The sequence below is a fragment of the Schistocerca serialis genome, chromosome 9 (assembly GCF_023864345.2).
Source record: "Schistocerca serialis cubense isolate TAMUIC-IGC-003099 chromosome 9, iqSchSeri2.2, whole genome shotgun sequence".
Taxonomy (NCBI): domain Eukaryota; kingdom Metazoa; phylum Arthropoda; class Insecta; order Orthoptera; family Acrididae; genus Schistocerca; species Schistocerca serialis.
In genome coordinates this window covers 256134848-256150029 of record NC_064646.1, presented here as the reverse complement: position 1 = coordinate 256150029, position 15182 = coordinate 256134848, and positions in this window count along the sequence as shown.

Here is a 15182-nt window from a genome sequence, read left to right as displayed (position 1 = left end):
TTAGAACATGCTTGTCATCATTTATACGATTTCGTTCGTTGTTTTAAAGGTTTTTCTGTCTAACTACTCTTATCATTCTAAACATTCTACTACACATTTGTTTGCACAGAAATTCTTTGTTTCTTATATGTCACCACATGATTTCTGTTTATTTTTATTTTTTTTTTAATTACTACTGAAACCTAAAAGAGAATATTAGACCCATCACAAGCCGCGCAACAACACATGGGCTCAGGCGAATATCTATGTAAGAATTAAAATTGCTCTAAATCGAGCTATAAGATACAGCTCTTGATGTGTTTGGGGACCGTAATGTACTTTCCAATGTTGTGTGAAAATTTCGTTCATCTACATCATTTGTCTACTTCCTTTGACATTTTCCTTTATATGCTCGAAGTATGTAGTTTCATTCTGTGGTTTGAAACGTAGTTCGTTTCTAGGAATGGTTTCTCTTTGTGTGAGGTTCTTGTGTTTCAGTATTCTGTCATTATTAGTATTTAGAAAATTTCAGAGTGGTTGGCATAACCTTCATCATGCAGCACAATAAATCAAATAAATCATTTATCATATAGAGATCATTTAAATCATGATAAAGTTTTCTTCTTTAGCATCTCTTCTTTCCTCTTAGCTTCCGACCTGAAATAAAATATCTTAGACGATTGTGTATTTTTGTAAACTGTAGACATGGCGTTGTGCTTTACATTCGTGGTTTGTCATTCACTTACCTCCTTGTTTATGCTTTCATATGAAACTTACGTAAATCTCTATGATGGTATAACCCAACTATTTTTTGTATCTATGATTTTGTAACAAATACAACGCAGCATGTGGAAGTGAGGAGTAATGTATGGACCTTCATAAAGAAGCACCTATTTGGCGTTACGTCTCTTCAATGGACAAGATTTTGGGTGGGTACGCAAAAGTACTTGCATGTTTATTTTAAATTCCTGAGGTCGTTCTATAGTTTTGTCAAATGCGCGTTTTGTGGTTCTAGCGCTATTTGCTAGGGTAATTAATACGTCTCGTATCTTGTTGTCATAGGATTCCGGTTTTCCAGGAATCTTCGGACGGGGATCACACCATTCGATACTTTCCTTTACATCTAACGTAAATTCTGTAGGTGTATAATCAGAGTCATATACTGGCAAATTGTTGTAAATGTCGTCGAAAAGAGACAAATAGTTCACCGAATTGGAATAATTGCCTGATATGTACGTTCGCATTAAAAGTGTCTAGTTCCTTGAATACCCTTTCATACGGATTAGACTGGGAGCTAAATTTTGAGATAAGGATAATTTTGCTGTCATTCTCTTTCAAAATCTTCCTCCACCTATAACCTGTGTAATACGTGTAATACGATGCCTTGTCCGAAAGGATGGTGACAGCTTTGTCAACGCTAGGTATATAATCTCCACTTACCCGTTTAATGATTGTGTTGGCTTAGCGAATTTTATGGCATATACTTTCTCATATTTTGAGTAAAGGTGAATCACAGCCAGGACAACTTGGCACCACCTCTACTTCTTGGATACCGTCCACTTATGTCTGTCGCTACAATTTCTTTAAGTTTACAAGGAATAATCGGATGCAAATCTACTTAACAGCATAGATTCTCAAGCTTTACCTTTTGACAAATAGTGCATGTTTTTATAAGTTTGTGAATTTACTTCCGCATGTTTGTGAAATAACAGAATGTGTTTAATTTCTGCATACATTTCATTATACTGTAGCGTCCCCAAGTAAAATGTGTATGCCAGATTAGATTTGCTTCTTATTCTTGTGGAATACAGACGCACCATTGATTACTGTCTGAACGTGGACAGTAGAATAAAACGTCCTGCTATAGTTTATAATGCTTTCCAATAGGATGCTCAGGGTTGTCGGCTATTGTCGATCTTACTTTGCTCCACCTAGTGTGAACCTTCTGCAGCGTTGACGTATCCCTAGAAAAGCCTACATAATATTGATGGTATTCGTCCTGCAGCAACATGTTGCGGTAATCGCTCATATGTTCCAAATCCTCTACGTCATGAGATAGTCTCTGAAGGAGATGTGACAACGCGTCTGCAATTATCTTTTCTTTTTCTTTAATGTATACTATTTAGAAGGTCATTGCGCACTGAGATAATCGTGGAGGTACGAGTTTGCATCTTATTAAAAAGGTTAACGCCTGGTGATCAGTGTATACTTTCAAATGTCTTCCAAAAGTATAATAGTTAAATTTATTAAAAACCCTTATAATTGAGAAGATTTCCAACTCTGTGGTTTAATGAGTACATTCGGACTCACTCAGAGTTCGACTAGCAAAATCAATAATTTTTACCTCTTCGTTCTTCCCAGTTCCTATTACCTGATAAAAACATAATCGCAAGCCTGATGCATGATTCATCTCCTGCAATACAGAAATCTTCATTAATATCAGGATGACTCAAAATATTTGAATTTACCAATGCTTCCTTTAGTCTGTTAAAATCTCCTGTACATTGTTCCAGCCAAACTCAAACAAGTGTTTACTGTTGAGTAATTGATTTGGGACGAGGTGTATAATAAAAAATGAGGCTAAACCCAGGAGAGATTACAACTGGAAAATTGTTAATTGCATCCAGTTTACTAGGATCTAGTCTAATGCTTTCACAACTGATTATATGTCCCAGCTGTGGAGCCAAGGACGTCACCAAAAGTACAACGTTACCTTTCCCAGTAATTCTTGACCTTGAACTGTGTCTTGAACTTACATTGAGCCCGAATGGTAGTACGCAAAATTGGTAACTGAGGTTACCAAAAATAAACGCGGTATACTTCCTTGACTCTGTGCTTAACGGTACTTGCCCAAAACGAATTTTCTATATCCACAGTTCATAAGTACCTTACCCCTAAAAATTTTTGCAATTGTTCTTCGAGATTTTCTGATTTTCTGCGAACTAGCACGCTGATTTGGTTGATCGCATGCACATCCAGAACTAAGCGATTATTTCCGTTTGATTTAGTTACAGTTAATAATGGATTGCAATATGAAGATATTGATGGTTCTATAACATTCCACTTAAGCACGTGCTTGATTTTTTTCACGCATTGCAGGCTGCTTGGACAGAGGAATCCTACGTGTTATAAAAAAACATTTCGTGAGTTTTAATTTCCGTGTTATATACATGCGTATTGATCACACCTGGTTTCTTTGTAAATAGGTAGGTGTAGTTTAGGAATAGTTTGTGTAGTGGTTCTCGTTGTTGTTTGTTAATAGCTGTAATTCCATTTACTTTATCGTTAATTAGAGATTGTAGGTCTTCGAAGCGATTATCAAATACAGGTTCATTGCTAGTAGTGTCATCTTATTCACATAATAACTGGATGTTGTATCCCGAAGAGTGATCATTGTAGTTCAGTGTCTAATGTCGGTCTGAATGCTGTTGTCCTTCATAAAACTTTTACCTCGTGAGAATTCAATTATACTGTCTTTCTCTCTTAATAAATCTACTTCAATCAGGCAATTTATGATAACGTTTTCTACAATAAGGAATGGCCATTCTATGGTATCATTTCCTACTTTCATAGTCACGAATATTTGTTTACTTGCCTTATTTTATTTGTATCCAGCCGCAGTCAAGATTTGGTATTTTCGAACCGGAAATTCAGGTATCGATCCTAATTCAACCATTTGTTTAAAAAATCTGTAGATATGGGTCTAATCGACGCTCCCGTATCAGTCATAATACTCGTCGGTATACCGCCTACAATACCTTTAGCCGTTGCTAGAACGATCTCTTTTACTGGTGATCGCAACTGAGTGTGAACCTCAAGTAGCTCGTCTGTTAAACTTGCATATTGATAATAGCTTAATAAAAGTATGTGTGGCCGATTCGCATCCCTAATTATACTTGTGTTTGTGTACTGTTTTTCATTCGGTGCGTCATGTCTATTATTGTATCATCGTCCCCCATGCATTCCTCAGTCACCACCTGGGGGTGAGTTGTGACCGCATTTAGTTTGCCGAATGTGTGGTTGTTGGAGTGACTTCAGTCGCCACCTCCACAGAACCCATTCCTTGTTGACCTTAGCGAGGCCATATAACCTAGGAGAACAGCACAGTAAGAATTGAGACATGTGATAGTCTCCTGCGAGACAGAACTTTTCTTCGGGAAGCTGTTAGTCCTCCTGTCAGTGCTTTTTGTGAGATGCACTGAATCAAACACTACATCTTTTGAACGTAATGATGCTTGCCCAAAACAACGGCAGCATTGACAAGGTCGTCCATTAACTCTCGTGAGGCGGATCAATTTTTAATTGTACATAAAGCAGCCCTCCCAGCGGCTGTAATATTACTCTTGGGTGGACGTACCCCAGTCAACACGCGACATGCCTCCGTCCTAGCCTCCTGTGCCACATCAGGAGGGAATTTAAGATCAGCTTGTTCTACAACACCAATAGAGTGAGCCACTGGCAAATAAGACGATGTGTAATGAATTTCATACACTGAAGATTTTAGACTGATCTGAAGATGGCTCGGTAAGGAGCCGATACTGGTGATCAGACAAAAAAATTTGCCATTTTGATTAGCACATGTTCTTAAACGTTCCGTTGGGGCGGACCCCAAAGTCACTTTTAGGTCTGAAGACTTCTCTCTATTGAGAGTGACATGCTGTGTCTTGTATGTTAGAAACTCTTCAATCCAATCACACGGTTGGTCTGATGTCCAATACGCTCGTATTTTGTACGTTAGGCAGCAGTGAGGAACTGTATCGAGCTGCGTTCCGGAAGTCAAGGAACACGGCACATATCTGGGCGGCTGTATTCCTGCTTTCTGGCTATCGTGGACGAACAGAGCAAGTCGGATTCTCTCACGTTGTGACGATCGTTGTTTTCGGAACCCATGTTGATTCCTGCAGAGGAGGTCTTCTTCGCCAGAAATGACAATACGCGTAATTCCAAATTTCTACAACTGACCGACGTCAGAGATATAGTTTTAAACTATGTTCGACGACCCTTCTTGAAAACGGGAATGACCTGTGCTTTCTGACAATTATTAAGAATACCTCGCTCCTCCAAAAATCTACAGTACACCACTACTAGAGCCGGCCGCTGTGACAGAGTGGTTCTAGACACTTCAGTCTGGAACTGCGCGACCGCTACGGTCACAGGCTAGAATCCTGCATCGGGCATGGATGTGTGTGATGTCCTTAGGTTAGTTAGGTTTAAGAAGTTCTAAGTTCTAGGGGACTGATGACCTCAGAAGTTAAGTCCCATAGTGCTCAGAGCCATTTGAACCATCTGAACCACTGCTAGAATGGAGGAAAGCTTTTCATACAATGTAGAACGTCGGGACACTGAAGCAATACTGACTGTACGATTTATCTACGAGGATATGTTGAAGAAAGGAAAACCAACGTATGTGGCATTTGTAGATTTAGAGAAGACTTTTCTCAGTGTTGGCTGCAATACACTCTCTGAAATTCTGAAGGAATCAGGAACTAAATATCTAGAGAGAAACATTATGTACAACTTGTGCTGAAACCACACCAGTTACAAGAGTCGAGGAGCGTGAACGGGAAGCAGTGACCGAGAGAGAGTTGTAGCCTATCCGCGTGTCCTTCAGTCTGCACATGGGCAAACACTAAAGGAGAAATTATGCGAAGAAATTAATCAAAGAAGAAATAAAAACTGTGAGACTGGTCGGTGACATTGTGTTTCTCAGAGAGTTATAAGGACTTGCTGGAGGAGTTGAATGTAATGGATAATGACTCAGAAGCTCAACACAAATGAAGCTAGAGTAATAAAGTGTAGTAGAATGTACACAAGCAAAGTAGAAGAAATGAGATTAGGAAATAATACTCTAAAATTAGCGGTTTTGCTACGGTATTTGGACAGGAAAAAACTGACGATGCTGAAGGGGGAGGGGGGGAGTATATAATACACGCTGTCTGTAATACCTAAAGCGTTTCTAAAGAAAAGGAGTTTGTTGACATCCAGTGAAACTATAAGAGTTGGGAAGTCCTTTCTGAAGGTATTTATCTAGGACATAGCCTTATACAGAACAGAAACGTGGATGATAAGTATTTCAGTCAAGAAGAGTATAAAAGTTTGTGAAACGTCGTGCCACAGAAGGATGCTGATGATTAGAAGGGAAGGTCCAGGGATAATGGGACGCTTCGCAATTTAACCGATTAATCGAGGAAGAAAGAAGTTTATGGCATAACTTGATTAAGACAAAGGTCGGTGGATACGAAACATTATAAGGCTTGAAAGTCAAAAATTGCAATGTAGAACTAGCGTATGAATATTATAAGCACGATCAAATGGGTGTAGACTGTAGTAGTTATTGGATGATGGAAAAGTTTTGACAGGGTAGGGTAGTCTGAAAAGCTGCACCAAACCAGTCTTCGGACTGAAGCCACGACAAATGACGACATCTCATGGGCCTTTCCTTACTCACAGCTCTAATTACTTTGTACACTACATAAAACAGTACTTTAGGAATGCAATTATTTACTTTATTAACCGTGTTATGGTGTCGAAAATGGATTATGAAATTGTTGCTATTAATATTCTGTTTCATACTTAAGATTTCTAGTGAATCTATCCACGAAGAGCATATTACGAATGCAATGTTTCGTTACGTGTCGCAGTGAAAGTCGAGGAAAAAATTCCGGTCTTTTCCCTGTGGAGAGTGCCTGAGGAGAAAAATAACGATCATTGCATGCGTGAAATTTATTTTTAAGTTACGATAGGGTACGAGGACACCAGTACCGTTTTTCCTTAGATGGAACACATTAAAGTTCTTCGCATAAGCAATTCCGAAACTAGTTGAGGTTTCCTAGTGCGACTCACGATAAGAATCAAAGCTTCTAACTGTCAGTAACTCATTAGAGCACGCAGTTGACTATAAAGCTTCCTTACAACATACACAATGCTAGATAACAGAAAATTCGCTGTGATCAGATTATTTCATCCCAGAAATTTTAGGCCGCCGAGTTTCACAGACCACGATACACTCCTGCTCACGTTCATATCTAATCTAACTCTTTCTTTCTCTTTCTTTTGCTACTGTCTTTATCCCCCATTGTGCGCACTGTCGGCAGGGTTAAGTACGGATTTGGCATGGTTAATTTTAAGGGGTGGCCGGATGCCCTTCCTGGCGCCACCCCATACCGCCCGGGACGGAATTAGTGTACCCCAGCTGTCTGCGTCTGGTATAAATCGTAAGAGAGTGTGAATGTCTGGGAGTCGTGTAACTGAGGCGGGAAGTGTTAACCAGCCCGTTATTCACCTAGTAGGATGTGGAAAACCGCCTAAAAACCACGACCAGGCTGGCCGGCACACCGGCCGTCGTCGTTAATCCGCTGGGTGGATTCGATCTGGGGCCAGCGCGCCTACCCGAGTCCATGAAGCAGCGCGTTAGCGCTTTCGGCTATCCTGGATAGTCACATCTAATCTAAATCTGGCATACATTAATTGTATTTTACTAATTGTGATAGGCCAAGAAGTTTTCTTGAAGACACGCTCTGCTAGAGGTTGACATATTTAACCAGCATAGCTGTTAGCTTTTAACTTAAATGATGATACTGAGATGGTATGAGTAACGAATGCTGAAACTTTTTGGGGCTCTTCCGAACTATTGATACAGGAGCGTGTAGCTAGAGAGTCGTCGGTGTACATTCAGAACTTTTGTAACTAAACACACATTAATTATTAGTGAGGAGGTGCCTTGAACAAAGTCGGTTGCACCGCAGTGAAATTTGTTGTAAGTTGGAAGTGTTACATAGCTTGTGCTAGTGGGGTTAGTAATAATAGTTCTTAGCTGTCAGTCATGAGTTACTGATGAGTGTGGTTGCGAATGGCTTCATCATCAATTTCAAATTAAATATAATTTTGTATTTTCTGTAATCAGTGACTCACTTTGGGATACAGTGGCTTCCTGTATGGTCAACGTGGAATGTCCTCATGGACATACAGACAGAGCAGAGAGGGCTGTGATAAGACGTCACCCAATTGCACATTGACCGACCCCTCTCTAGCACGATACGAGATAGCAGCGGCCTCTATGTCAAGAGACCATAAGCGCCGCTCCCGACTGGTCGAGGCCCACTTCTCCAGTAGCATCAGGATTAGGTACTTCAAGACCAGCGACTTAGGAATTGTGTATATTGAAGATATTTCTTTTTTGCATGTCGCCCTTTGCTTGCGACACTTCTGTGTTATTTTCACAGTTAAGTATTGCCATTGTTCATTTCGTAATAAAACTCATTAATAATATTTGTTTGAATCTTATCTAGCGATCCGAGAAGGTAGGTTTCCTAGACCCCCACATATTTGACGTCAAAGTGGAATTCAACAATGTACAGTGGCATGCAGTGCCGTTACCTGCATTGATGTGCAGTTCTTTATGTTGGATTTTGGTCTAAAGAATTCGATAGTAAGACTCGAAGTTCGACTCCCGTAGCAGAGTTTATCCCCATCCATCAAACTGAATTTAACAGCCGACTAAGTTAAAGAACGTCAATAACGTGAAGAAACATTTACACTGTTATAGCATCGATTGAGTACGTTCTAACGGACAGGAACCACACAGCGATGTCAATATAAGGAGTGGTTCTATCGGTTTACAGGAGGAGGACATTTGGGTCTCCATACATCCACTCTTAACTTACACCCCATAGTTAAGATTTGTGATTGCATCATGATTCTGTAGTGAACAGTCCGTGGTCGAAATGAAGCTAGGTACCTATTGTCTATTTACGGATGTATGAACTAGCGGTTCACATTCATAAACATTCTTATACCTGTGCCCACAGCATCCAGCACCGTTCGGGATAACATTTTTGCAGGTACTATTGGTCGAATTTTCAGTTTTTATGTTTCGTTACGTAAATTAGGAGACTAACTCAGCTTTCTAAATACCTGAACCAGAGAAGTAATAAGGAGCCGGACACATGTTTAATATCTAAGCTACAAATCAGTGGCCGGCCGCTGTGGCCGAGCGGTTCTAGGCGCTTCAGTCCAGAACCGCGCGACTGCTACTGTCGCAGGTTCGAATCCTGCTTCGAGAATGGATGTTTGTGATGTCCTTAGGTTAGTTAGGTTCAAGTAGTTCTAAGTTCTAGGGGACTGAAGACCTCAGATGTTAAGTCCCGTAGTGCTAACAGCCATTTGAACCATTTCACAAATCAGTGTGCACATCTGTAATCGGTAACAAAAATTGTTTAAGACCCTAGCTATAGATCCTAAAGTGGAGGTTTGCACACATTATTTATTTAATTTGAATGTTAGGAGTTTAAAATAAGAATATCTTGATTAACACAGTAATTTATTCAATAAAAACATAATTATTCACAGAGATTATGAATTAAATGAGAAACGCTTTGCAAATTCCAACGAATGGATATGTTGATTTGCAGCTATGCCTAGACCAAGAAAAAAATGTCCGTCCGATACTAATGACAGTCTGCAATTTACTTTCAAATCTTGTCGATTCCAAATGAAAATCAGTGACTGCTCACCAGACAGTAGCTGAATAACTTATACATTCACCACACAAATGCATGACCCAAGAGAATTGGTCGTACTGATTTTCGCAAGCGTGGAGCATGAAAATGCGCTAACACGCCAGTGCGGCTAGTTATTCTTACCCAGCCATAGAGAATACCGCTCTCGTGCGACAAGTTCTGCACTGGAGGACCTCTCATCGTCACAACAACCCTGGAGCCTGGTCGTCTGCTAAGAGGTGCTGTTGCTTCCATCTCCAATTATGGTCGAGATGTACACATCTCGACGGCACTGAACGAAGTCTAAAAAAGTGCCCACTAGTGTATCAGGCCATGGACTCTGATTCACTCTCTTCCGCATATAGCCAACAACTTAGCAAATTTTTTTACAGAGTCTTATGCCGGGCCGTTTCTCCCCACCCAACCGTACATGCCCCAGTAGCAGAAAATATATACACTACTGGCCATTAAAATTGCTTCACCACGAAGATGACGTGCTACAGACGCGAAATTTAACCGACAGGAAGAAGATGCTGTGATATGCAAATGATTAGCTTTTCAGAGCATTCACACAAGGTTGGCGCCGGTGGCGACGCCTACAACGTGCTGACATGAGGAAAAATGGTTCAAATGGCTCTGAGTACTATGGGACTTAACTTCTGAGGTCATCAGTCCCCTAGAAGTTAGAACTCCTTAATCCTAACTAACCTTAGGACATCACAAACATCCAGGCCCGAGGCAGAATTCGAACCTGAGACCGTAGCGACCGCGCGGTTGCAGATTGTAGGGCCTAGAACCGCTTGGCCACCCCGGCCGGGACATGAGGGAAGTTTCCAACCGATTTCTCATACACAAACAGCAGCTGACCGGCGTTGCCTGGTGAAACGTTGTTGTGATGCCTCGTGTAAGGAGGAGAAATGCGTACCATCACGTTTCCGACTTTGAAAGGTCGGATTGTAGCCCATCGCGATTGCTGTTTATCGTATCGCGACATTGCTGATCACGTTGGTCGAGATCCAATGACTGTCAGCAGAATATGGAATCGTTCGGTTTAGGAGGGTAATACGGAACGCCGTGCTGGATCCCAAGGGCCGTGTATCACTAGTAGTCTAGATGACAGGCATTTTATCCGCATGGCTGTAACAGATCGAGCAGCCACGTCTATATTCCTGAGTAAACAGATGGGGACATTTGCAAGACAACAACCATCTCCACGAACAGTTCGATGACATTTGCAGCAGCATGGACTATCACCTCGGAGACCATGGCTGCGGTTACCCTTAACGCTGCATCACAGACAGGAGCTTCTGCGATGGTGTACTCAACGACGAACCTGGGTGCACGAATGGCAAAATGTCATTTTTTCGGATGAATCGAGGTTCTGTTTACAGCATCATGATGGTCAAATCTCTGTTTGGCGACATCGCGCTGAACGCACATTGGAAGCGTGTATTCGTCCTCGCCATACTGGCGTATCTCCCGGGGTGATGGTATGGGGTGCCATTGGTTATACGTCTCGGTCACCTCTTGTTCGCATTGACGGCACTTTGAACAGTGGACGTTACATTTCAGATGTGTTACGATCCGTGGCTCTACCCCTCATTCGATCCCTGGAAAACCCTACATTCTAGCAGGATAATGCACGACCGCATGTTGCAGGTCCTGTACGGGCCTTTCTGGATAAAGAAAATGTTTGACTGCTGCCCTGGCCAGCACATTCTCCAGATCTCTCACCAATGGAAAACCTCTGGTCAATGGTGGCCGAGCAACTGGTTCGTCACAATACGCCAATCACTACGCTCGGTGAGCTGTGGTGTTGTGTTGAAGCTGCATGGGCAGCTGTACCTGTACACGCCATCCAAGCTCTTTTTGACTCAATGCCCAGGCGTATCAAGGTCGTTATTACGACCAGAGCTGGTTGTTCTGGGTACTGATTTCTCAGGATCTATGCACCCAAATTACGTGAAAATGTAATCACATGTCAGTTTTAGTATAATATATTTGTCCAATGAATACCAGTTTATAATCTGCATTTCATCTTGGTACAAGGCCACCAAACAGCGGGATTCCTTTAAGCACACCAAATACCACCAAGACAGCACGTCCTTGTAAAATTGCAATCAAATTACACGACGTCGTTCTACGTTTTAAAAATTACCATTTCATGTTCATCTCCGTCATGTCACTGATAAATCCGGTAAACAGACTCGCATCATTGGTCCTCTGATATTAGAAATCTGTTCATGAGGCTAGGCCATTATTTTCAGCAAACTGTGTTTCCTTCGAGAACCATAAGAAGGTTATCTTAAAAAGGCTCTCTGCAAGACACGAGAAAACACCGGCCTCCTGCCTCTAGAGTCGCCTCTGAGTTCGGCCGCTGGCCAGGCCCCAGCTGTAAATACACACAGTGGTCTGCTTCGTCCTTTGGCTAGCCCTAGCGTCCCGGCTTCGGTCGAAATAAATACTTGAGGCTCCAGACTGTGCTGATGGAAGAAAGGCCGCCTTTTTAACTACATTCACTTACTTGTCTGTCCCAGATTCACTCCGCTGTGCCTTCACACAGATACAGAAATCATCCAGAAAACATGTGAGTCCAGCACAATGTTAAATTCTAGGAAATGAAACTCAAAAGAGCTAAGTATGAACAGTCACTGTTATCTGATACACGTTAATAAAAATACTGTTATTGGATTGGCGTCTGTTACCATGCTCCAGTTGCTGTATCATCCTCAGATTAAATGAGGAAGGCACGCGAAATCGCCTGCTACATTTCACAGTACCCCATTAACGTTCAGTTCAAGACGTCGGACGATTCATGTAAGGCATAGGATTTGGACCTTCCTAAGTAAGGAAGGTTAAATATTAATGTCACATAGACCACGGGGTCATTAGCGAAAGACCACAACCTCAGACTGGAGAAGAACAACAGCTTTCTTTTTTCTAAAGGAACCGACCTAGCATTACCTTAACTGATTTCTTCAGCGAAATTTCGGCAAGGACTGGATGAACTTGCACAATTTTTTATGTACGTCTGGTGGCCTTATTCAACAATCGAAGCTGCCGTATCGGCAGCGATTGCGGGGAAAAGTGTAGACAACTGCAGTTTGTCGTGCATGTTAAAATCAACGGTGCGGTCCGAAATCATACATAATTCATTCCAACGACCGGCAGAGAAGATAAAACAGACCGGCCTTGTTAACGAAGTTTTAGCTAAGCTCACAATTTTAACACTGTCACCAGAAATGATCAGGCCTTCTGATCTGAGCTGAGTAGAACTCTTGAACCGGAAACTACGAATGTTCTGGTCAAGCTTGGCCTTGACTCTCCATCACGTACAGACCATTTTACCTGAAGGAGACTTTGAAATATTAATATGAGGTGAAAAGAAATGGTCTTCGTGGATACAAGAATAAAGTCCTAGCGATCAACTGCCGAAGCATTCGCAACAAAATCCTATAGTTTGATGCAGTCCTAAACAGCAATGTGTCACAATTACAGAGAGAAACTGATATCTGGATGAAACACGAAGTTTACAGTAGTAATATTTTTTGGGGGAAGTGGAAATGGCAATTAGCGTTTCGCGTCATTGGCCGGGAGGCCCCTTGCGGGGCAGGTCCAGCCGCCTTGGGGTAGGTCTTAGTACATTCGACGCCACATTGGGCGACCTGCACGCCGGATGGGGATGAAATGATGATGAAGACAATACAACACCCAGTCCCTGAGCGGAGAAAATCTCCGACCCAGCCGGGAATCGAACCCGGGCCCGTAGGAAGGCAATCCGTCAAGCTGACCACTCAGCAATCGGGACGGCCTGGGGGAAGTGATATATGTATTGGAAGAATATCCTAATGAGAAATGGAGATGTTGCAATTGTCACCATAGGCAAGAAATTTCAGTCCATCGAGAGAGAAAGCTGACTGAGAGATAATTTGGAATGTCTCAGTATCAAGAATGATTATAAATTTATAACTGGGTCCTTCTATCACCCTGCACACCAAAGGCCCTATCTACCCGAAAACTTTAGAGAAAACGTCATCCCACTAATTTATATCTTACCCAATGATTTTGTTATCATTCGATGATAATTCAGTCATGAACGGTCGGTTGGGATAATTACAGATGCTGAAAAACAATTTTAAATGATTTCTCTGAAGACAGCTTGACACAAATACACACATCAAAAGAAGTTTTGCATCACCTCGGTTCCGAGAGTTCCGCCAACTATACAGAAAATTGGAATAGAGATAAAGATAAACATCATTTCCGTCCTTTTTATTGCTCATGAAAACCACACATTGCATGTTGTACCACCATACAGCGAGATCTTCGGAGGTGGTGGGCCAGACTGCTATACACACCAGTACCTCTAACACCCAGTAGCATGTCCTCTTGCATTGATGCAAGCATGTATTCGTTGTGGCATACTACCCACAAGTTCATCAAGGCACTGTTGGTCCAGACTGTCCCACTCCTCAACGGCGATTCGGCGTAGAATCCTCAGCGTGGTTGGTAGGTCATGTCGTCCATAAACAGCCATTTCAATCTCAGGCATGTCCGATAGGGTTCATGTATGGAGAACATGCTGGCCACTCTAGTCGAGCGATGTCGTTATCCTGAAGGAAGCCACAAGACGTGGCGCGGATTGAGGAATGCCTCGCCAATATGCTGCCGATATGGTAGCACTATTGGTCGGAGGATGACATTCACGAATCGTACAGCCGTTACGGCACCTTCCATGACCACCATCGGCGTACGTCGGCCCCACACAGTGCCACCCCATAACAGCAGGGTAGTTTCAACTTGCTGCACTCGCTGGACAGTGTGTCTAAGGCGTTCAGCCTGGCCGGGTTACCTCCAAACACGTCTCCGACGATTATCTGGTTGAAGGCATATGTGACACACATCGGTGAAGAGAACGTGATGCGAATTCTGAGCACGTTGTTGGGCCCATCTGTACCGCGCTGCATGGTTAAGTGGTTGCAAAGATGCACCTCGCCACGGGCGTCGGGAGCGACGTTGCGCTTCATGGAGCCTACTGCGCACAGTGTGAGCCGTAACACGACGTTTGGGCGGCCTGAGCGAGGCATATCATCGGCAGTTCCCGTCTCTCTGTGTATCTCCTCCATGTTTGAACAACATCGCTTTGGTTCTTTCCGAGACGCCTGGACACTTCCCTTGTTGAGAGCCGTTCCTGGCACAAAGTAACAAAGCGGACGGGATCGAACCGTCTAGACATGGTTGAACTACAGACAACACAAGCCGTGTACCTCCTTCCTGGTGGAATGACTGGAACTGATCGGTTGTTGGGCCCCCTCCGTGTAATAGGCGCTGCTCATGCTTGTTTGTTTACATCTTTGGGCGGGTTAGTGATATCCTGAACAGTCAAAAGTTCTGTGTCTGTAACAGAATATCCATAGTCAACGCCTATCTTCAGGAGTTCTGGGAACCGGGGTGATGCAAAACTTTTTTGATGTAGGTTCAAAAATGGCTCTGAGCACTATGTGACTTAACTTCTGAGGTCATCAATCCTCTAAAACTTTGAACTACTTAAAATTAACTAACCTAAGAACATTTCACACATCCATGCCCGAGGCAGGATTCGAACCTGCGACTGTATCGGTCGCGCGGTTCAAGACTGTAGTGCCTAGAACCGCTCGGCCACCCCGGCCGGCATTTGATGTAGGTCAGAATCCCATATATGGTGGA